The sequence below is a fragment of the Diabrotica undecimpunctata genome, chromosome 7 (genome assembly GCF_040954645.1).
Source record: "Diabrotica undecimpunctata isolate CICGRU chromosome 7, icDiaUnde3, whole genome shotgun sequence".
In the NCBI taxonomy this organism is placed as follows: domain Eukaryota; kingdom Metazoa; phylum Arthropoda; class Insecta; order Coleoptera; family Chrysomelidae; genus Diabrotica; species Diabrotica undecimpunctata.
Genome location: NC_092809.1, coordinates 18,318,686 through 18,343,784, shown reverse-complemented (window position 1 = coordinate 18,343,784; position 25,099 = coordinate 18,318,686). Strand labels below are relative to the sequence as shown.

The following is a 25,099-nucleotide window of genomic DNA, read 5'->3' as shown; positions in this document are numbered from 1 at the left end:
TTTAAACGTTGTTTACTAAAGGGAAATAAAAGATTTGTATTTTAAAGTGTGTAAATCTATTTCAAAGATTTTACTCCATAACCTATAGTTAACATACAAAATGAGTTTCCGTATATGTATATATATTATGAATTGCAGTCTGTGCCCTTTTTTTGCTGTTTTTTATACAAACTCTAAATTTGCTTATTTTGCAAGACAAATAAAAATTGTTTTACTTAATTAATGATCTCAGGGCTAAAAAAAATTTTATCTCTAATTACTCTACGTAGGTTCCAAGTTATATGTATGATGAGTCCTTTGAGATGAAAATAACCAAATGGGAAGATAAATGAAATTCAATAAGTTTATGATAATAAATTATCGTACCATTTATTAAATTACCAAATCAAATATAAATTTTAATTAAAACATAAACATACCTATGCTCTACTACATATGATTAAATCTAACATTATTTACTGTTTATACACCAATTATCAATAATAATTTTGATTCGTACACAAAAAAGATCCCAGAAATTAATTTTATATCTGTTATGAAAACAAACAAACTGAATAAAATGACAAAATTAAGATTATATATATATATATATATATATATATATATATATATATATATATATATATATATATATATATATATATATATATATATATATGTCCAATACATATATAGCAGTTGATAGCCATTCAAAAATAAAAATTTACGATTTAAGATTTTTTTTAAAAGTCGCCTGTATGAAATAATGAATTTATTCCATACATTTGCATCATACTATATATATGCTTACTGTGGTTTTCCGTGTTTGAGTCCGCAGTGAATGTTTAGTTTTGAGAAAAACTATAATTTTGACACGACGTTTCGGCAAGGTCGCACTTGCCATTATTCAGTCAGGCAGTAATTCTTACTGGTGCTTGAAGTAAACTATCTCTTATGCGGTCAATGCGGTTTCTTATGATAGCCGACCGAGGCGCGCTTTCTTTGGTCGGTCCTTGACAAAATTTCTTGTAAAAGACGTCTATTTTTAAAATTATTTTAGATGGTACAGGGTCACTCAGAACATTGACATGCACCAACAGCAATGCAGTTAAAACACTTATGAGGGTTAGGCGTATGTTTTATGGAAGAAATGGGGATTAATACCGGACACGGTGCACTGGCTGTATACCATGGTGATCAAATCCTCAATTACCTATACAGCGACGGTGTGGTGGGGTAAGACTGGTGGAGTTGCAAAAGCCAAATTCAGCAAGGTTTAATGAATTGCGTGTAAGGGGGTAACTGGTGCAGAATAAAACAATCACTGAAACGTTGCAATAAAGGGACAGGGCATATAAGAAACAAGTTCACATGACAAAAAAGACAATTTTATAAATTCATATAGGGTGTTTATTCCAGACAGAAATGTATAAAGACACAGGAAGTTCTATAATGAAACAAATGGATCGAAAACTACAGAAGGTGTGGGCGTAGTAATATATTCCAATAATCCAAGAATTAGCAAAAGCTTTGACTTCGAGAGGAACTGCTCCGTTTTTTAAGCAGAGATTTATGTGACACTGCAATGTGCAAAAGAAAATATTGAGAGAGCTCTTGAAGAAGTGCTGATCCATACATTTTCTGACAGTCAAGCGGTACTGAAGGCACTGGCATGTCAGAAAGTGACGTCTATGCCAGTGTGGGACTGCACCAAAGAACTAAAAGAACTGGGAGACTGGAACAAGATTGAGCTTGTCTGGATATCAGGATATCGAAGGCAATGAAAAAGGAGATCAACTTGAAAAAAGAGGATCGAACGAATCAAATAGACCGGCTGTAACGTTGGGAATAACAAAGGTTGCAGCAAAGCTGTAAAGAACTGAATCAAAGAGAGTCATAAGCGATATTGGAAGAGAATTCCAAGACAAAAACATAAAAAAATCTTTATTTATGGACCATGAAAAAAAAAACAAAGAAACTGCTTTATATGGGCAGGAACAAACTGAGAACAGTAACAGGAATGTTGATCGAGCATGCACCAATAAAAGATTTCCTGAATAAAATAGGCATTTACAATGGAGATTTTAACTGCAGACTCTGTGATAAGGAACTAGAAACTGTAAAATATCTATCATGCCATTGCGAGGTGCTGGACCGTAAAAGAGAAAAACTGTATGGGCAACGAAGACGACATCTTGATATATTTAGGACGCACCAAGCAAGAGATCTGTATAAACATCTACAGGTACAAAAATTCTAGACTGGGTGTAGGAAACAACAATGGGCACCAAATACAATAAGGTTTAGCTTCTGTGATAACGGACACCTTTTTGATCAGATAGGCCCAGGGAGAAAAAAAGTCGACATCAGCTTTAAAATGTATAATTTATATTTAAATTGGCAATATAAATGAGTCAGATAACGTTAAATTATTCGAAAAATTTTTTGCCAAACAACAAAAATAAAAATTTATTATTTTGTATTTTTAAAACGATTTCTAAAGTGGTAATCAAAACGTCAAATAAACTTGATTTTAAAGCAAAATTGTAGCTTATTCCCAACAAAAATAGTAAATAGCAATAAGTTGCCACAAGATAATAGCTTTAGACCAACATTAAAAACCCAATTATACCTGTAAAAAATATATTTCCAATAATTTGTCATATGTGAATATTTACGTCTGCTGTAAAATTTATATTCCACGACGTAATAAATATTAGAAACATAACGACAAAATGTTTCTATAAAAATTTGTCCTACGACACAAATATTCGACGGATAAAGTTTTATGCTATAAATTTAGTTTGCAGTGACGTGTATATCGCGTTCTATATACGTCATATTAGGAAATCACTTCTAATTTTTCAACATCACAACATACATCACTCAGGGCACATTTATCTTTCCGTGTACTGGCGTATGTGTTGTTAGTGCAAACGTGTACGAGGATGCGACAAATTTTTCTTTGTATTGTTGGTAATATTTTATTCCTTTTACGACAATACTCTTTGTTGGGACAGCTGAAAGATTTTTTTATTTCCAATTTGGAAATAGTTTATGTTAGGTATTTCAAAGAGATTGGGCAATCTAGTTCTTATTTATTGTGTTCGAATGTGAATAGGATGGCTCGAATAGGCAACTGGAAAATTCAGAAAACGTTTCGCGCAAATAATATTTTTACGTTTCAAAACTTTTCTTACCGCGAAAGAAGTTTTCACGGAAATAATAAACTAAGTAGGAGATTTAAAGAGTATTAAAATCACTACGACAGGAAAAGAAAAGAGATTTAATGTCACCAATTACAAATGATAAACCGGACAAGTGTTTCGAAAGATATTTAAATGAAGACAGACTAGACGTCAAAGTCTATACCATCTATACGAATAACATTAAAAGAGGTAGAAGATATATGTAAATCGTTAAAAAAATAACAAGGCATCTTGTTCAGGAAACATCCAAGCCGAAGTAACAAATACGGCACAGTAAAATTATATGAAAGCTTTTTAACCATTGCCTGCAGGAGAATTGTTTTAAATATTTGAAAATCTAGTATTTTTTCACAAACTTACAAACATAAAAAGTTTGAAACAAAGTTATTTTTTTTGTTAATAACAATTAAGAAATCTAATCAGTGTCATTTGAAAGAACATATTTTTACAAAGATTGTATTTATCAAATTCTTAAAAGATCGCCTTTTAATAAAATCGTCCACAAAGCTTCAAAATCAGGTCAACAAAATCGGCCGGCTTTGAATCTCGTGGGAGCGATGCAGGGGGAAGGAGCTGGTAAATGTATCTTTGGTCCAGAAACTCTCCTACCAAACGAAGACCAAAAGTAGATATGTAAGGCTGCTTTGAGAGCAACCCCTAAAATCGCAGCGCCTGCACTCTACAATCGCAACCCCCCGTCGTAAGTTCCAAACGGCTTAACGTAGGATGACGTACGAGGGCTCGTTAAAAAGGCGATGAAAAATGGGGTTAAACGCAGTATATGCCATGCACGTCGGAGCATGCCGAAAGGGCATTATTAGGTATCTTCGTTTCTATTGGTCCGATCGTGACGTACGATGGCTCGTTGGAACGGGGAGAAGGCGGGAAATACGTTGAGACAAAAAACAAAGATGACGGCATTGCCAAATGGGCGCTAAAACGTATCTTCGTTGGGCCTGATTTTGACGTATGGGGTGTCAAATAAAAGCGTTGGTGACACAGAAGCCATATCAACTTTCGAACATTCTTCTTCTTCTTTTCCGTACAGTGCCTAAGAGAACGTCGACGCAGAACGTGCAATGTCACGTTCGACGCAGGACGTGACATTCCACGTAGAACGTGATATTCGACGCAGAACGTGAAATGTCGCGTGACATTCGACGCAGGACGTGACAGTTATGTGACATTCGACGCAGGACGTGAAATGACGTGACATTCGGCGCAGGACGTGACGCAGTAATATGAATCCCATCGAGTACATACATAGAATAATAGAATTTCAAAGAAAACTTGATCAGTTAAAGAAAGACATTAAATCACATTACTACTGAATATGTCCTATGTAGAATGTCACGTTTTATGTCAAGCGACGTCTTGCGTTGACACATAACTGTCACGTCCTGCGTCGAATGTCACGTCATTTCACGTCCTGCGTCGAATGTCACATAACTGTCACGTCCTGCGTCGAATGTCACGCGACATTTCACGTTCTGCGTCGAATGTCACGTTCTACGTGGAATGTCACGTCCTGCGTCGAACGTGACATTTCACGTTCTGCGTCGACGTTCTCTTAGGCACTGTACGGAAAAGAAGAAGAAGAATGTTCGAAAGTTGACATGGCTTCTGTGTCACCAACGCTTTCATTTGACACCCCATACGTCAAAATCAGGCCCAATAAAGATACGTTTTAGCGCCCATTTGGCAATGCCGCCATCTTTGTTTTTTGTCTCAACGTATTTCCCGCCTTCTCCCCGTTCCAACGAGCCATCGTACGTCACGATCGGACCAATAGAAACGAAGATACCTAATAATGCCCTTTCGGCATGCTCCGATGTGCACGGCATATACTGCGTTCAACCCCATTTTTCATCCCATTTCCAACGAGCCCTCGTACGTCATCCTACGTTAAGCCGTTTGGAACTTACGACCGGGGTTTGTGATTTTAGGGTGCAGACGCTGCGATTTTAGGGGTTGCGCTCAAAGCAGCCTTACATTATCTACTACCAAAGATTCCTCAGATAATTTAAAAAAAAATTATTCCAATTCACCTAATCCGAAAATGCTTTCTAAGCGAGCTAGAGCTCTTTGAAAATGGCGCCTTGTAATTAGTTTTTTTAACACCTCTAGAACGCTTCTAGTTAAAAAAATGAAAATTGGTACGATTATTTATCATCTAGAGTTGAATCGATTACATAAATTGCGAATTTCTAGTACTAGTCATATTCGTCTGTTTTGCGTAGGTCAACGGTTATTTTAACGCACAACTTTTTTATCTTTAACTTTTAAGCATTTGTTATACTAGATTATTATTAAATTTTCAGATATTCAGATACTCTAATAATAAAAAGTACTCTTACTTTAAGTTGGTATGATACACCATTTCAAATCTTGGAAATTAGAAGTAGTACTATGATGAAAAGTAAAAGATATTTCGACGCTGAAATGGGTGAAATATTTAACATAAATGTGAGATAACAGATTCTATAAATAAATCAAATGTTCAAATAATAAGACACAGACTTGATAATTTAAAAAAAGATACTGCTTAATTGATAAACAAAAAGCTAAAAATACAATTAAGGAAACTCTAATAATAATCTTGTAGTGCACTTTAATGAGTATAAATAATGAAAGCTTTTATCATCACCAAACTGGTGTTAAGCTTATGGAAAACACATTTAATATTAACTCACATGCATATTTCCCAACGCTGTATAAACTAAAGCCCTAATAACAATATCAAACCGTTAGTTGTATTAAAGTGTTTTCAATTTGCTTGAATAATTTATTTTTAAACGTTAACTTCTAATATAGATAAAGTAAAGTGATGGAACAAAATGGCTTGATAATTAAATGTTTAAGCGCTTTAACTAAATTATTTCTAGGGTAGCGTGCTACCAATTTAAGGGCGATATATATATATATATATATATATATATATATATATATATATATATATATATATATATATATATATATATATGTATATATATATACATATATTTATATATATATATATATACATATATTTATATATATATATATATATATATATATATATATATATAGTGTAGGTAAAAGTTTATGATCGGTATGGTAAAATTTAACAGCATATCTAACACAGATATAAAATCATATTTCAGCGAATAGACAAAGATAACAATCATATTTCCCCTTGGTCTCCCCTCCATATTTCTTATTGACACCATTGGCCATTAGTGAGACGATTAGTTCCGATCAAAGATATTTTACATATCTCTGCTTCCGATCCTAATATACCCATGAAACTAGAGGTGGGTCGTTGACAGTTTTATCGGAACCGTTTTTCGTAAACTGTAACTAGTTGATTGTTTAGCAGTAGTCTCAAATAAGCGAGTGCACAAACAAACATATTGGCTATTATATTGAAAGAAACTAACGAAGGATATATTTATTTTATTTTATTTTTTTTATAACTAGGTATTCTTATTAATGAATGAGTTTCGATTTACGATTGATCTGCATTTTCGATTTCAAATCTTTATTGATAGTTCGTTAAAGGATTTAGTTATTGTAAATATTCAATTAAGAATTATTTTTCTTAGTCAAAATTATTGACCTAGTATAAGAATAATAATTTTATTTTCAAAAAATGCACATTTGTAGAAGATGCAGCTTTTTTGGTCCACTTTCTGAATATGGCAATGATTGAAACTTCTCCTGACGCATTTCTGTCCGTTTCCACTACTTCTACTACAAGTACTGACATACTGCCACCGCCACCCAAGCGTTTAGTTTAGAACAAAAGAAACAAATAGATATGGATTTACTAAACCTATGCAAAGACTCGTTTCATCCGTTTTTCATAGTTGAAGAACGAGCTTTTAAAAAGTTTGCAGGGTGGATTCCTGGATATAAACCGCCAAAAAGAAAAACTTGTTCATTACGTCAGGTTCATTACTTCAGGAATGTTATATCAAAACTGAGCAAATTATTAGATCACAAGTTGTCAAAGAAGTAAAAAATATCTGTATTACTACTGGCCTCTGAACATATGGAGTAACTGAGAGTTATATCGCATTAACAGGACAATATTTAACCGAAAATTTAGGCTGCTGCCATTTTTCTGGAAACCATAATTCAGAAAATATCGCTTCTGAAATTAGTGAAATTATTATCAGTGGGGTCTAAAACGAAAAGTAAATTTTGCAGTAACTGATAATGCCTCAAATATGGTCAAAGCTATTAAAGATGTTTTGGAATGAAAACATTTAAATTGTTTTGCTCATACCTTAAATTTTTTGGTGGGGGACGCACTTGAATGCTGTCGTGTACAAATAGATAAAATAAAAAGTCTTTTTTCGACAATTCGGCAAAAACACATTTCAAAAAAAGTACCTTATCTTCAGAAAGGCTTATAAGGTATCAATTACAGCATAACAAAGTTTCCAAACGGCCAATCCAAGACCTGGAAACTAGGTAGAACTTCACCTATTACATGTTAAAAAGAATGACCGAATTAAAAGAGGCAATCCGTTCCACATTGGTATTAGTTAATACAGACTTAGACTTAGACCAAATCTAAATAATGAAGACTGGATTATTTGTTCTCAACTTTCCCAAATTTTACGACCTTTTAAAGAAATAACAAGTACAATAAGTGGCCAAAAATACTTGAAGGGTAGTTCAGTGATTGTTATGGTACGCTGCCTGCAAGAATCTTGCAATAAAATTTTAGCAAACGGTAACCTTACATTCATAGTATCCGACGTAGTACAATTACTAATATCGGGTTTAGCAAAAAGATTTAGAGGGACAGAACAGAGTGGCACATTGTCATTATATACATTTATGGATTCACGATTTAAAGTGCAGGGATTTTCTGATAAAAATATAGATAAAAAAACAAAAGAAACAGTTAAGAAGCTGGTTATTTCTATAAAAAAAGAAAAAGAAGATTGTACTATTGAAAATCAACCAGTACAAGAAAAAGAAACCGATAAAGATGACTTAAGTCCATGGTGTAATTAATTGGACATGACTCATCTAAACGTTCACCTGTATCGAGAGTCCATTACAATGGTGGAAAAACCATCGCCATGTATATCCTAACTTAACCACTATATTCATAAAGTATTGTAAATGTGAACACATGTTCAAAATCAAATCAAAATCAAACGTTAGAGAGCAGTGCAAAATTCAAGATATTGTAAGATGGGGAAGGCAGCGTAAAAGGATGTGGTACAGTGATGTAAGACGAATGAATGAGAATAGACTCCCAAAAATTGCCCTAGAAAATAACCCGCCCGGTTCAAGATCTCCAGGAAGACCACTTAAAAGATGGAGGGACAGTTGGCAATCTACCCTCCCAGGAAATTAACCAGAGGCAGCTTCAGAATTAAATAGATCGAAAGATCTCCAAGAAGTAGAAGAAGAGAAGAAGAGTTTATTTTTCAAGTTGATGTCAACACAGATCCTTCACAGATACCAATTTCAATTGTACAAAACACTTACAGCTTTTTTTTTCTTATTGAATTGTATGTTGGCACATACCCAGAAAAGTCCAGTCTCCTCAACGATGTGATCTCTCCTCTTTGGCACCTCGGCTCCTTCCTAACGTCTCTGCAAACCTCCTGCAGACTACACAAAAACACCTGATTCACTTCTCCAAAAACTCAGCTACTTATTTATGACACAAGGACCTCCTTTTGTCAACTTGATACCGTAAAACTACTTTCACATATACTTCACAAAATGCCCACGGTAGATACAAGGACCTCTTTTAATCTACTTGTTATCTCCTTCTGCAAAACTATTCACTTTTTTTCACAATGCCGGTATCCAAACTCACGATCCACACCCTATCTTCTAATAAACGACTGTTTCCTTCGATGGCCAAATTACAACTGCCTCTCCCCGTCTCCTAATCAGGCTAATCCTATTACCATTCAAAAACGACTATCCAATCAAACTGTTAATGTTTGTTCTAAAAATTCTGTGTATCATTTGGGAAGACCAAATTACTGTTTCAGAGAAAGAATAAATAAAATTTGATTTTACTATCCTCAGTCTGTTAATACACAATCTATACCTGTTTCCAAAGATTAGAATATGATCATTTAATACACAAACAATGACAAGATTAACTTACAGGTAAAATGTGTTCTAATTCTACACAAAGGGGTTTTTTGATAATTTTGTTGGAAACGGAAAAGGTCGTTATTACTATATACATTTTGTTTATAATGATATCTTAAAATTTTATTCCGATGGATCTTTTTATTTATTTTTTTCTTTGGTTGGGAAAGAAGAAGTATGACAATATATATATATATATATATATATATATATATATATATATATATATATATATATGTATATATATATATATATATATATATATATATATATATATATAATGTATAAATACCCTGTGAGCATAGAATATAGACTTGCGGCAGTCCTTGTGGGAAACTGTTCTGTTTATTTTCGCAGATACTGTACATCCATTACCAATCCCCTATATAAATTATAGATTTATCCTGTGTACTAGTGACGTCTGTAAACAACATTTGATCTTTTACAACGGTTACAAGATAAATCTTCACAAAATTAATTACTTCATGTTAATGATAATCCTTGAGAACTTAGACTATTAAATCACCGAAATCCTCTCTGATAAGCAGTCTCGTTTATCGTAAGGAAAGCCAACGGTAAGGTTTCTTCGTATCGCTCCATTTCTACAAACATTCCAAGCGGTTGATCGGTATATACATGCAGCAAAATAGAAATTGATACGCTTTGTAACAACCAATACCGATAGCAAAGGAAATTGGGGTTTGATGAGTGAATTGCGAGAAATTCAACAGTAGCTTTTGATGAAACGCTTTGACGGTAGTATTTTGGTTTAATGGATATAGTTGAGATATACAGTTTCACATTTACAGGTCATATTTTAATATGATATCTACAGGATTTCTTATTATATTTTGACCCCCACTTATTTTCCTTAATTTCGGGAATACAAAAAAAGTTTCAAATAAAAGTTTTATTATTTTATCTGAACCGACCCACAGTGTAGCAACAGACCAAATTTTGTATACAGGGAGTGCCCAATAAAATGCATCTTCAATATTTCAAATGGGACACCCTGTATTTTTTTATAGTTTTGAGTAGCCCTTCATTTCCTGATTACAAATATATAACATAGTGTAGCATTAGTTTTGTTCTATAATGGCGTATGGTACTAATATACTATACTAAGATAAGAAAAAAATATATTTAGAAAAAATATATTTAGAATGTCAACAAAATTAATGACTTAAAATACTACATTTAAGATATAATACTATATTTAAGATTACAATAGATGCTTAAAGTGCCCTCAATTTTTATCAATGCACAAGTAATATCTTTGTCTCTCTAATACGTCAGATATTGTGTTATTATGATCATTTAAATTTTCAATTTTGGCACGAACTTTTACCGTGATAGTGTTAATATTTGTATTTGAATCAAAATACACTTTTTCTTTTAAAAACTCTTATAAAAAGCTATCACATGGTGTTAAGTCGGGACTATTTGATGGCCATGTAATGGTACCCTTATTGCCGATCCACACATTAAATTGATTATTTAAATGTTCTTGAACGGCTACGATATTATGTGGCGGTGCTCCATCTTGTTGCCATATCATACTATTTAATTGATTTTGTGTATAATTTTGATTTACTAACTCATCCACTTCTGTTATGACTGTGTCCAAATATGATTCCCCAGTGAATTTATAATGATAAAATAATGGTCCAACTATTTTATTTTGAAATATTCCGGACCACACATTTATTGATTTTCTTCCTGAGTTTTTTATTTGCTTAATTTTTCTTTTTCTATTATTTTTCTGTTTCCACGAATACCTATTTCTTCTATAAAAAATGTCTGAAGTAGAAAAATTTTATTCATCTGTCCATAAAATGTTATAAAGATAATTAGGATCATTGGTCAAATTTGTAAGCATATCTTGACAGCATAATGCATTAGTAGCATTATTTAGACTAGTTTCGGAATTTTCTCAAATAAAAATGTTATTATGGATTTAATCTATTCTTTATTTAAGTATTTAATTTTTACCTTCAAAGTAAAGCAAAGTATTAAGATCTTCATAATCATTTCCTACGATAGTACATTTCTTCCGTTTAAACATTTTTTCATTTATGACATGACGATAATTATATAAAAATGTATTTGCAGAAAGAGTCTGTCGATCTGGATAAATCAGCCTATATTCTCTTCTTGCCGATTGCTTGTTTTTATTATTTTTTACATAAAATGAGAATATATCTACTTTTTCATCTGCAGTATAACCCATTTCGGTATGAGGACTGACAGTTTATAATAAAGTAATAATTATTTCATTTTGAAATGTAAATTGCATAGCTTCCTATGGTTACCCTTTTTTAGTACCATATGCAATTATAGAACAAAACTAATGTTACACAATGTTATATATTGGTAATCAGGAAATGCCACTGCCTGTATATATATATATATATATATATATATATACATATATATATATATATATATATATATATCTATATATATATATATATATATATCTATATATATATATATATATATATATATATATATATATATCTAATGAACCAGAAGTATTTGCTGACAACGTAAGGAAGTAAACGTTAAATAGTGGGTTTGCAGCAATAAAAAATGAAACGTGTACTCTTTTAAATTTTTATTCCAAGCTTTCGGACATTGGTTATGTCCTTCATCAGGGAGCTACAAATGTGATGAATAAATTGTTGGCATTGGGATAATTAATTAAAAAATTCACTACTTACAAACTTAATGAGGTTGTATCAACGAAGATGTATTATAATGTTGATAAAATTTATCATAGTCTCTCATCTTTTTTAATATATAAAACCTATTTTTATGTTTAAAAATTTAAAAAATTACTGTACATCCAAAAACATTTAATTATTCTAAATAAATACATGATATTATTCGGACAAAATTCTTTTAAATGTCAATTGATAAATTATTATTGTTTGTGTTATTATTGCATTTATCTAGTAGTAACAAATAGGAGAACATTTCATTTAGATGACCAATATCTGTTCTATGATTCATTGCATTATTATTTTTGCAAATGTAGGCCATTTAAAGAAAAAGTCTTTTGGTGATGTTACTTTACTGTTCTAATACTTTAATGTTATTATAATCTATCTGATGTCCATTTTTAAATACATGTTCACCCAATGCACTTTTTTCAGGATGCAGTCTATTATCTGACTTGTGGGATGTAATGCGGTCTTTAAGGCATCTTGATGTTTGACCATAGTATACTTGTTCACATGATCCGCACGGTATACAGTAAACAAAATCCGTTAAAGACAAGAGTGTGGATTGGTCTTTAAGTTTAGAAAAAACTTTGTTAACTGTTAGTACCGATTTATGTGCAATTTTGATATTATTAATTGATGAAAAAATTCTACTTAGTTTCTGTCCAATGTCCTTAATGTATGGAATTCCATATGTACAGATGTACAGTAATTTTTTAAATTTTTAAACATAAAAATAGGTTTTATATATTAAAAAAGATTAGAGACTATGATAAATTTTATCAACATTATAATACATCTTCGTTGATACAACCTCATTAAGTTTGTAAGTAGTGAATTTTTTAATTAATTATACCAACGCCAACAATTTATTCATCACATTTGTAGCTCCCTGATGAAGGACATAACCAATGTCCGAAAGCTTGGAATAAAAATTTAAAAGAGTACACGTTTCATTTTTTATTGCAGCAAACCCACTATTTAACGTTTACTTTATATATATATATATATATATATATATATATATATATATATATATATATATATATATATATATATTTATATATATATATATATATATATATATATATATATATATATATATATATATATATATATATATATATTAGATATGTTCCAAAAGATTTGCGCGGTTAGTACAATTGGATCGATTATTTTCGAAAGGGCTTAAGTGTTATTTCGGCCATTTTTCTTTTAATATGCGAAAATAATTATTAATCCAAAACCTACCGTTTGGTGCCGAAATGAACTAAATTCGATTATTCCTTACTTGCATTTCTCTGTAAGAAAGTAATGGTTAAGCGCAGAAAGGACCCAAGTAACCTAATTTAGTCCCTTTAAGAAATAAATATTTAAATTTGTGACATGCTGCATTTGACCTTGCTGTCTGTTTTGGATTAAAATGCAAGCCTCGTGTCGCGAAATATTTTTAGTTTTTACCGGCTTCGATACTATGTGCAATTAAGAGTACTATAATCACATGTTTTTGGCAATATGTCTAGTTCGGACGAAAATAAAAACACTGAAAATGAAGGGGAGCCACCTCAATCAGATAATCTTAGAAATAGACGGCGAGGTGTGAGAAATGATGATAATTAGCAAAGAAATTTAATTAAAAATGCTAGAGTTAGTGGTACTGGGTATATAGATAATAAAGGCAATATGGTTGCTGTCAGGCAAATCGGAGGTGCTTGCAAGTAAGTTAAATAAAATTATATACTGAATCCCCTAGGTATGTTGATACTTTATTTTTTAGATGTAAAATGCAGTGATTTACTAAGCTAAAGGCGCGTTTTCACGGGTCGATCTAGGTTGAACGATTTGAATCGTTCGAGCATAATTCGATCTGTGTGGAAAGCAAAAAGGTTTACACGACAGGATATGAATGTTGAATTAATTGTGGTACAAAATGGCGTCACGTGAAATGATTAATGTAGGTGTGCAATTAATTTGTTGTGCAATTTGGGAAGAAATCGCTAAATCAAACAAAAAGAAGAAAAAAAAAACGAACGTAGTAGACCCGACCGTGGATTGTGAGACGAAATACCCATGGTGCATCACAAATCCTGCTTCAAAAAATGGTTGTGGAAGATCCAGAGGCTTATAGAAAGCATCTAAGATTGGATAATGCTCATTTTAGAGAACTTTTAGAAAAAACTGCTGAGACAAGTCAAAAAACGATATAAATATGCGTGAAGCATTACCAGCAGGGCTAAAATTGCAAATAGCTCTTCGATTTCTAGCCACTGGAGACAGCTATGTGTAAATGATTTATTAAGGACTACTACAACACAATGAATATTTTTAAAAATAAAAAAAAAAATTATCTACCTACCATGATTGATTGGCTTTTTTTGTCTCCCATCGTTACTGTTCACAGAAAACTATCAGTATGTTTAAGCCAAATTAGAACCGGTACATATAAGTCGTCAGGTCCAGAGCCACTCTTTAGTGATTTCAATACTTTGCTCAATTCACGATTGTATGTTGTTCTAATATATTGGGTTTATTCATATGTTGTAGAAATGCTTGCAATGCCTCTCGCCTAGCCTGTAGATTGCGATAAAGCTCGGTTTGTGGATTCCATAATACATTATAGTTTTGATAAGCGTCCAAAAATCTTGCCATGTCTGCATCTGACCATTTTTCAGTCATTTTTTCCCAAAATTACAGCTTGTCGTACTAAAAACAACAACTTTATACACGCTAGAAGTACTTTACTCGGCTTGCGGTACGTTGTGTTTCCATTCAACCAGATGTTTACACATTCGATTCCAGTCGTTCGACATCGATTCGGCGACAATCGCCCGTCAAAAGTAGACAGTCTTTCTACTTCCGTCGAATCGACTCACTCCTCCGAACGGCCAAGTCGATTTATGGTTTACATATTCAATTTGCTTTCGATTTCATAATCGACCTAAATCGTTCAATCCAGATCGACCCGTGAAAACGCGCCTTAAACGATGAGCAAAAGCAAATAGTATTTGCGAATTTCTACAAAATGCAAAACAAGGATGAACCGGATATATATCTTTAAGGCCTGATGCATCAGAAAAATGTATCAAAACGAAGAAGCCAGAAAAATGAAAACAATACCTAGTTAATATAACAATGGACAAAAGTTAATTTTTTTAAAAAATCTGCCCAATAAAGAAAATCCTTAATTCTAGATTAATTTGATTAATAAACACCTTTAACCGAACCATACTAACGAAACAAAGAATAAGAAGTTTAAAATATCAAGAGGTTAAAAATTAAACTGCGTCTACTGAGAGGTTAATGATATTAAACTAAATCAAACAATAGCATGAAAATAGCGTAGTATTTTCTTACCGAATACTCAGAGCGTGTCATTTACTAGAACTACTTTGAGCGTAAATCAAATAGAGTCTGAAACATTGAATATTAAATATACAGAAACACTCAGAATTATACAGCTGCAAAACCAGAGAAAAACAATAGTCTCTTAAATAAACGATTGTGGCGCTGTACATGAACACTGAAAATTAATTCTTAGCCCGTATATGTTTATGCAATACCTATATTTATACCTACTCAAAATATTGTAGTAATAAACTTGTAGTAATGTCCAATTACTTACCACATTATTTGCAGAACTAGTTGGTTAGATAAGATAACATATAAATATAATTGTCGAAGTTTAGTTAGGTAGCCTGACTTAAAAAAAAATTATTTTATTGAATGTCTATTACTTTTTTTTTATTTAGAAATTACAGCCGCATTCACCATAATGGTTATTAGCGGCGGCTACAGAATTACAAAATTAGAGTTTATAAAATATTCCTATAAATTTTAAGAAATTTACAATATTATTAGCTGAAAAAGTAGTGCCTAATAAATTAATGCAATAATGGCATTCAATTAATAAATGGTTAACGGTAACTTGTACATTACATGTTTCACATATAGGTGGATCACTTCTGGACAATAAATATGCATGAGTATGTCTCGTTTGTCTAATCCGTAATCTCGTTATCACCAATTGTTCTTTTCTGTTCCTGGTTGAGGGTTCCCAAGCTGTAACGTCATTTTTAAATTGCTTCAGTGATGTTTAAGAAGATTGCCATTCGTTTTTCCACTTGCACAAAACTCGATTCTTCATAAAAGCTTTTATATCACTCGCGGTATTTCGATACTCGGCTTTTTCTATATCGGCACATTTAGCAATTTCAGTCGCGCACTGGTCCGCACTTTCGTTGCCTGCAATGCTAACGTGGAATGGAATCCATATAAATCTGATACCCCTAGAACTTCTTGAGCCTGCATGAGTACTAGTTTTATCAGTTTCTCAAGGGAACTTTTAGGATAGATCTTTTTAAGGGTTCAAAAGGCGCTTAGTGAGTCACTTAAGATAACAGAGTTAAGAATGTTATTAGAATTTATATGCATGCTAGCTTTATTGCATAAAGATTGGGGGGTTAACAAACTCAGGTGGTAATTTTGTTTTATTTTTACGAATAGTACCAACTAAAGTCAGCGTTTTCGCGTACAATGACTCTAACAGATTCATACTTGTTATGTAGTAATATTCCTTCTTCATCCATATATGGGTTCACATAATTTCTAGACTACCGCATTGGAAGAGTTGCTTACAGCATAAGGGCCGTAATACTTGGCATCAACTAACGCCAAAATTTTGGTCCCATATTTATTGGGTTTTAATCCCATATTAGCAATTGGAAAGTACCATGTATCTGCTCTCCATCCTTTTGTAGAGGATCAACTAACGCCAAAATTTTGGTCCCATATTTATTGGGTTTTAATCCCATATTAGCAATTGGAAAGTACCATGTATCTGCTCTCCATCCTTTTGTAGAGGATCAACTAACGCCAAAATTTTGGTCCCATATTTATTGGGTTTTAATCCCATATTAGCAATTGGAAAGTACCATGTATCTGCTCTCTATCCTTTTGTGGAGGATGATTCCAATTCGCCTATAACAACTCTACATGAGTTACGTAGTAGAGGACGACCTTCAACCACGTTGCAGAAAGGTGTTATAGATGAAGCCAAAGGGGCTGTCTCAAATCGACACCCAAAGCCAACGTAGCAATCTGACCCAAGCCCTCGTGAATAATCAGTTTTCTTTTGTATCAGTTATATTCTACGTCTAATCCAAAGGAGGCGAATGTAACAAAAATTATACTTGGCAACCCTGTTACACATTTTGACGTAGGTTGCTGTCAACGGCTGTCATACCGACATCCCCCATTGTCATATTGTCTATCCAGCAATCAGCATGTGTGTATGTGCATAATGTAGTTTTTCAATAATGTAGTCTATTGTTGTATTTTAATCGGATTAAACCGTATCAAGTAATGTTTTTTATCATTATTTACCTCAACCTGCGCGTTGCAACCTATTTACAGTGAAGTTATTTCGAAATGATCCCTTGTTCCTCGAGAATCACATCCCATCCTAACCTCACCTTAAACCTTTATACATTTATTTAAAACAATATATTATTTATAAGCAATTTCACGCGTTCAGTAACTTCATCAACAGTATTATACGGTAAATTGACAAGCGGCAAACTTCCCGTTCACAGCAAATTTCCAGTTTCGTTCGTTTCAATAAAAACCGATCCAAACTTTTCCCTGATTTAAACTAAAACGTTGTTTATTTCGATGTGTCCTGGTTTATTCGTTTTTTTATTAAACTTAGCAACTCGATGGTCTCCAGGGACGGCTTGGAATGGGTCGAAAATGAAATTGGACATAAAATTTGGCAAAAATATCATTCGGAAATTATCCTGACTACACTACCATTCGGATATTAATGGCGGATAAATATATATTTTATGTAGGGTAATTCTAGGATAGATGGCGAATAACATAAAGATGTTATTTCTGAAAAAAAAATGAATAAAATGAACAAAATGTATTTTAAGATAAGAACCATCTCTCCTCTACTATATAGGAGAGATGACTCGCCACCTAAGGTGAGATGGCGTACTCCTATTTATTAATAAACAAATAATAATTTAGGAGAATATTCAAGTCTACATATTAGTTTTTAGTTTTACATATTTTTCTTCCACACACATCACAAAAGTTTAAGTATTTTGTGGAACCCTCATGCATCCAACGGGCACAATTGACGCACTGAATCCAATCTTCGCGCTTAGTGGTCTTTTCATAATTTTCACCGCAGCTAACACATGTTGCTTCTTCTTCATTGCTTCTGGCAGAATCGTCATAAATAATAGATTCGTCCCCATGGTCTTTGTCAGAGGAAGAACCTTTATATTTCGTATTGCTTTTAGCGCGTGATTTCTTAATTTTACGCTTCGACACTCTAGTAGTCTTCTTCTTTTTACGATTAGTTTCAAGTGTTTTTTTTAATCACTATTGGCGCTCTCGGTTAATATAGCAGCAACTTGCTTACTTCTCTTTCTGGCAGAAGCAACACTAGTTAATGCAGGTGCAGGAGAAATGATATCTAGTAACTTTCCCGGAGTCTCTTCCTCTGAATTTTTCTTTTCGGTAATAACTGTTGCGGAGGAGTAATATCTCTGGAAAACTTTGGTTTGGTTATGTCAACTCAAGGATTGAAAATGTGCTCCGGAACTGTTTCGGAATTTGCTTGTGAATTGTTATTAGTACTTCTCGTATCGAAATAAGCGTATTCTGGAATTACGAATGGATTAAATGGGACAATACCAGTAGCTTTAAATGATGACACAGCATTTTGAACTTTTGCGGATTTTTCCCAAGCTGTGGCGAAGAGTCGACCAAATTGAAGTCTGCCTATTCTTCGTCCTGGATTTCCTCTTAAATATAAATTACACGAGTGGTAATAGAAACCTTTCAGCGATTTAAAAAATGCCCTATCAAGAGGCTGTAAAAACTGCGTAGTGTGGCTTGGAAGGCAAAACAGAATAACATCATTTTCGAAAGCTTATTCTAATGTTTCGATACTACTGCAATGGGAAGAGTGGCCATATAGAAGTAATACCACCATTTCTATCGGTTTTCTTGGAACAAATTGTTCTTTAAGCCATCGCAGAAAAAGTTCCTTAGTAACATACGCTGATCTTTCACCCATAAATATTGTTGCGCATGGTGGCATACCTTCTTCAAATTTCGCTTTTTTGTTTTTGCCTTTAAAAATGCACACCGGTGATATAAAGGACCCCTCAGCGTTACAGCATGCAATTACTGAAATCGTTTCTCCTTTTTCAGCCGATGTTACTGAAGCAATATTTTTTGAACCTTTAAATGCTATAACATGTTCCGGCATGTTATTAAGCTGCAACTCTGTCTCGTCAATATTGTGTATTGAACCAGGTTTATTCATTAAGGTATGTTCATTCAAGATATTTTTAGTAAGAGTCAATTAAGCAGAAACATCAGTTTTATTCATTCCTAAAGCTCTGGCAGCAGATACACCTTCAGATTTTCTTACTAACAATTACTTATTTCTTCGTAGAAATAATTCCAACCAAGGATAACCAGCTTTTCGGCTATCCTTAATTAATTTAAGCTTTGCTTTAAGCTTTTCAGCTAACTCAAATGCAACTGATCTTACCATTGTCCGAGTAGGAGCAAAATCATGTTGCTGTAACTTTGGGATATGATTTACCAATTGAATTTCATTACTTATCCCAAAAGTAGAAGTCGGACCAAGTTCACGCTTTCGGAAATCCCTGGATTTTCGACAGCGGCGCAATGTCGCTCCTGGTATTTAAAAATGTCTACTGGCTTCGTTTGCACCCATTTCTCCATTACCAATTAATGTAATTGCTTGCACAAGGTGCTCCTCCGACCACTTACCTCTAGACACACTTTCTTTCTGCACATATTCTGTCGACATGTCTGCAAAAAATTAAAAAGTAGTTTAAAAAACATTTACGGACATGCGCCATCTCTCCTACAGTAATCACCAGCCAACTCACGTAAACTTATAAGGAGAGATGGCTCAGTCGTTTTTACCTCGAAATTGTGGAATGTGACTGTAAAAAGAGGTTAGAATAATAAAAAAATAATCTAACAGGTTATAGTGTTTAATATGTAATAGATATATAGCATTATCTTACCTGAAGTTGTATCCGACTATCGTAGTGCAAAAATTTTTAATGATTCACAAAATATCTTAGCTTATTTACACAACTTAAACAAGTGTTTAGAACGGCTCCGTAGACAACTAACACTAATTTCAATATAGGCTTTCGTACAATGTTGCCAAAATGTTAGCAATGTGAGTAAGGACGGGGGTAGTAATAGCGAGTCATCTTACCTGATACGCCATCTCTCCTAGAACTACCCTATTCTTAACTAAAATATCCAAATATTTGTTTAAATCAAACAAAACTTATTTTGAGAAGATTTAAAAAAAAATTTAATTGTTAGTTAAAATGAGTTTCACGCTGTATTATTAAAATAAAGTACTCTTTAAGATATTTAAATTTACAATTTACTGTTTTACAATCTTCATTTTCACCTCGTAAAAACTAAGGCTTTTATTGAGTTTCAGCTTTTAGTTGAAAAATTCTTGTCACAACACAGTTCAAAATGCGTTGGTATGCTTATAAAATATGTTACTTATTTCTGTTCTTGCCTTTAAAATATTAAAAATTAATTTTTCTAGCAGCAGTTTATTAGTAAATAATCTAAAAACCAACCTATGTTTGCAGATATTATATTTGAAAGTATATTTAACATGGATATATTTTGCCCTATTCCCGAAGTGTTCGCTACAGTGAAAATCGATTGTTAATATGCAAGTTTCAACAATTTATGACACCACTTCGTCTTCTCATATATTTCCTAGCTTGCCGTCAACATGTAACATTGCAATGGATCGTCAATTTTGATATTCCAAATAATCTAGTAATTTCACTGTAAAACCCAATATTGCATCATCGTTACAGCTCTCAAGTACATTGTATGATGTGTTACGATCAATTTGATGCTTTTACATATCAAAATAATCCTAAATAAAATGTTTATATTGTTCTGAAGCTATTTTCTTGTGGCATGTTAAAGTAATTACTATTTAAATAGGAATAAGCCATAATTAAAGGTTAAAATAAGTTTACTGACGTTTCAATTTCCACTTCGGAAATCGTTCTCAAAATACAAACATTAGTAAATTAAACAAATTTTGTTTTTTTGTTACTTGATGAAAAATACTTCTAATAATTTAATTTTATCTCATTTATATTGGCAACTCAGACATACCTCTGCTCTGGCATTGCCCATTATTGCCTTAAAGTTAGGAGTTTTTGAGCTACAAGGTAATAACATTTAAAAAAAGTTACAATAGGCGGTACAGTTGACTAGCGCACAGCCTTTGATAGAAAACACAAGTTTTTTGGAATGAAATCGATTTATTTCTCAACATAGTCCCTTTTTAGTTCGATACACTTAGTAAGACGATGTTCCAATTTTTTTATCCCATCCGAATAATACTTTTGCTCGAGCTCTTCAAAATAGGCCGAAGTTTCATCGACGACTTCATTTGTTGCGAAACGGCGTCCTCCGGGCCATTTTTTAGGTTTGGAAACAGGAAAATCGCTGGCGGCAAGATCTGGGGAACACGGTGGGTGTTCAACCAATTCATAGCCGAATTCGTGTAATTTTGCCATGGCGACGGTCGATTGGTGAGCCGGTGCATTGTCTTGGTGAAAGAGCAGTTTTTTGCGTTCCAAACCGGGGCGTTTTCGACGCAATTCGGCATCGAATCGATCCAACAATGCTGCGTAGTACTCACAATTAATTGTTTTTCCTTTTTCCAAGTAGTCGATGTGGATGATGCCCTTCACATCCCAGAAAACAGTCGCCATCACTTTGCCGACCGAATGTGCACTATTTGCCTTCTTCGGCGGTCCTTCGCTGCGTTTGCGCCACTGTTTCGACTGTTCTTTGGTTTCCGGTATGTAATAATGCACCCAGGTTTCATCAATGGTGATAAATCGGTGAAAAAATCCTTCGGATCGCGCCTTCTCATCGCCAAAAGCGTCTCTGAAGTGGTTACACGTGTTTGCATTTAACTGATTGTCAGCAAACGCGGCACCCATCGCACGGATAGCTTTTTCATGTCTAAATAATGGTGAATAATGTTATGTACGCGTGCGTAGGAGATGTTTAGGACTTCTATTAACTCGTGGAGCTTAATTCGACGATCTGCCATAACCATGCCATGGACTTTGTTGATTATTTCCGGTGTGGTGACTTCATTTGGCCTCCCGGGACGATCATCATCAAAAACGACCACGAACAAATTCAGCTTTCTAAAATTTTACTGTTGCTAACGAAGGTGCAACCTCACCATAAACTTCGTCCATGTCTGCTTTGATTGGCACATTCGTTTACGCTTTTACACACATTTACGCTTTTTCTGGAGGAACTGAATCACCTAACGATACTCGAATTTTTCCATTTCTCCGAAAACACAAAATTTGCTTGATTTTGACGGCTGAAAAAACCAAACTAATTGTTTTTAAAACTTAAAATTTTGACAGACGTCCTGGCATGAATGGCAAGTGTCAACACCGAAACCAATTTGGTATCAAGTAGCGCCATCTATCAAAGGCTAGTTTAATATCAATCTATCCTCGTACTATGTTTTATATATTTTTAAAATTAAATAAAGTAATTTTATTTTTTACTTTTGATAATTCTTTATACGGCATCTTATGAGGTATTAACAAAGAATACGTTGTTTAATTCTGACAGATTTGTCAAATTTAAACGAAATAATAAATTATAATAAAATATAAATAAATGATTTATTAGTAAATTTAATATAATAATTTGATAATAATTGTATTTATATGAAATTATCTTAAAACGGGAAATGTGTTAAAAATAAAAACAGATATTACTATTAATCGTATGATATTTACGGCATTTAAATTTTGACAATCGTTGCGAATCGAATCTCTTATTGACAGATATTTTTTTATTTTTTCCTTCATATTAAAAATCTGCATTTTGTTAGTTATTTTCATGCAGTTTTTATTTTAAATCTGCTTAGAATAAATATATAATAACTAGGAACGAATTGATTAAGAGAAGTTAATCGATAAAGAACCGCTATTTTAAAACGCTACTCGTGACGTGACCTAGCGTGACGACGCCATCTTGTGGCGCTAGTTTTGTGACGATCGCCTGAGCATTTTACTCTGGAGAAAAAGGTTATACAACGCCAGTACAGAAGCTTCGCTTTAAAAAGTAGTCAGAGTTTTAAGCAATTAATTTTTAATTTTTAACAGAAAAAACAAAGTGCTTAAAATTAAATGGTCCCAATCCTCATTATCCACACAATTTTAGGTCGACTTTTTCATTACTGACATTAGCATTATATCACATAGCACCTTATTTCACTAAGACCAAAGTATTATATTGATTTTACTACATAATAAAATAAATGAACAATCGTGCGATGGCAATTTTAGGCTGAAAAATCAATTTAATTTATTTTGGGATATAATCTGGATCCTACACTACGTTAAATTCATTTCTGCTTATTAGGCAGCGTATGTTACATTGACAAGTATGTGATAAATAGTTTATTTTATCACAGTGAAACTATAAGTACGGATCTGCTGAACATACTACCAGTGTATGTCAATAAGATATAGTGAACTCATTGAATTATGAAACTCTTTTTAACTTGGTAAAAGTTCTTATTAGATTTCTTGTTGCATCTGCGAACGAAGTTCTTATGGAGTCGATTGACAGTGTTGCCTTGATTGTATACAAAGTTAGATGTAAACTTGAAGATAGGATGTGAATTTTTTAAAAAGTAGCAAATTTGTGCATAATTTTTCTTAAAATATTGGCAAATAAAAATTTTATTTGTTTAGTACAGTTTGCGATTTGTTTGGTACATTTGAACAGTTAATATGAAAATCAAAGGCCGCTGGAATAAATGCTACTGTCAATATTAATACAGTCGATATAACGGACAAAAAATCCGGTCAAATGTAGAAAAAAAATAAAAACGTACTGTTAATATTATACACGCTTAACCCGTCCCATACCACTGTATTTTACAGAGAATTTAAAAAAAATAGCATAGGAGAACACATTTCTAATAGTAATATGTATATATTTTTTGCTGAAAAATAAATCAATAAATAGAGCATTTGTAAGAAAAACATAATATTTTATCATAAACATAATATAATGTATCTATGGTACATTCGTTCAGCAAATTCTCAACTGTAAACAAACGCACGTGTTGATATTCGCCCTCTCATTTGCCAAAAGGCTACTAAATATAATTTATTGCCTTAAGCCAGACAAATTCTCATTTTACAGGTCCAAACTTGCCAGTCTAAATTCAAATTGTATTTTTAGCGTGTTGGTTTTTAAGTTAATATATTGCGTTTTATGTTATAGTTATTGTTAAGTTATTTACTGGTCCTGTTATTTTTTAGAGTTTAGTTTAAGTGTTTAGTATTAAGTGTTATGGTGTGTAGTGAACTTTTAGTATCCAAAAGCAAAGTATTTGTTAATTAAAAGTAAAAATAGCTTGCGGTAATCACTTTAATAAAGGTAAAAAAACCAATATTTTAATTTATTGATGTTTCGAAAAGTTTTATTTTCCTTTTAGTCCATTTATTCAGGGTTTCCACTGTAAGTATGAAGGGACTGCTTGGATTGACATGAAATTTGGCATATACATAGCTAAATTATCCTGCAGGTAAATGTTTATGTGCTTTTTCACTTCAAGAAAATTTTAAAATAATAAAATTTTCATGAAAAAGAAAAAGACTAATAATCTGTCACATTGGCAGTGAAGATGGGTTTGTTCCAGAAGGGTTGTGAGTGTTTGAATAGAAAAAAAGTGGACTCTACCATGAAGAGATGGACGGAAAACCTTTCGAAAATTGGTTTAAAAATATACTGCCCCTATTAGAAGACAACTTAATCATCGTATTGGATAACGCGTCATATCATTCCAGAAAATTCCAACTAGTGCTTCTAAAAAAGCTGACATCCAAGCGTGGTTGAAATCAAAAAATATAGGTTTGAGGACTCCATGTTAAAAGTGCAACTGCTGGCTATCGTTAA

General features: G+C 32.8%; 1 protein-coding gene across 1 annotated transcript in view; it reads left to right on the top strand.

Annotated features, from left to right (window-relative positions):
- The window catches only part of LOC140446295 (glutamate receptor ionotropic, kainate 2), a 429,700-nt gene that overhangs the window by 281,279 nt on the left and 123,322 nt on the right, over positions 1–25,099 (top strand). The window lies entirely within an intron of this gene.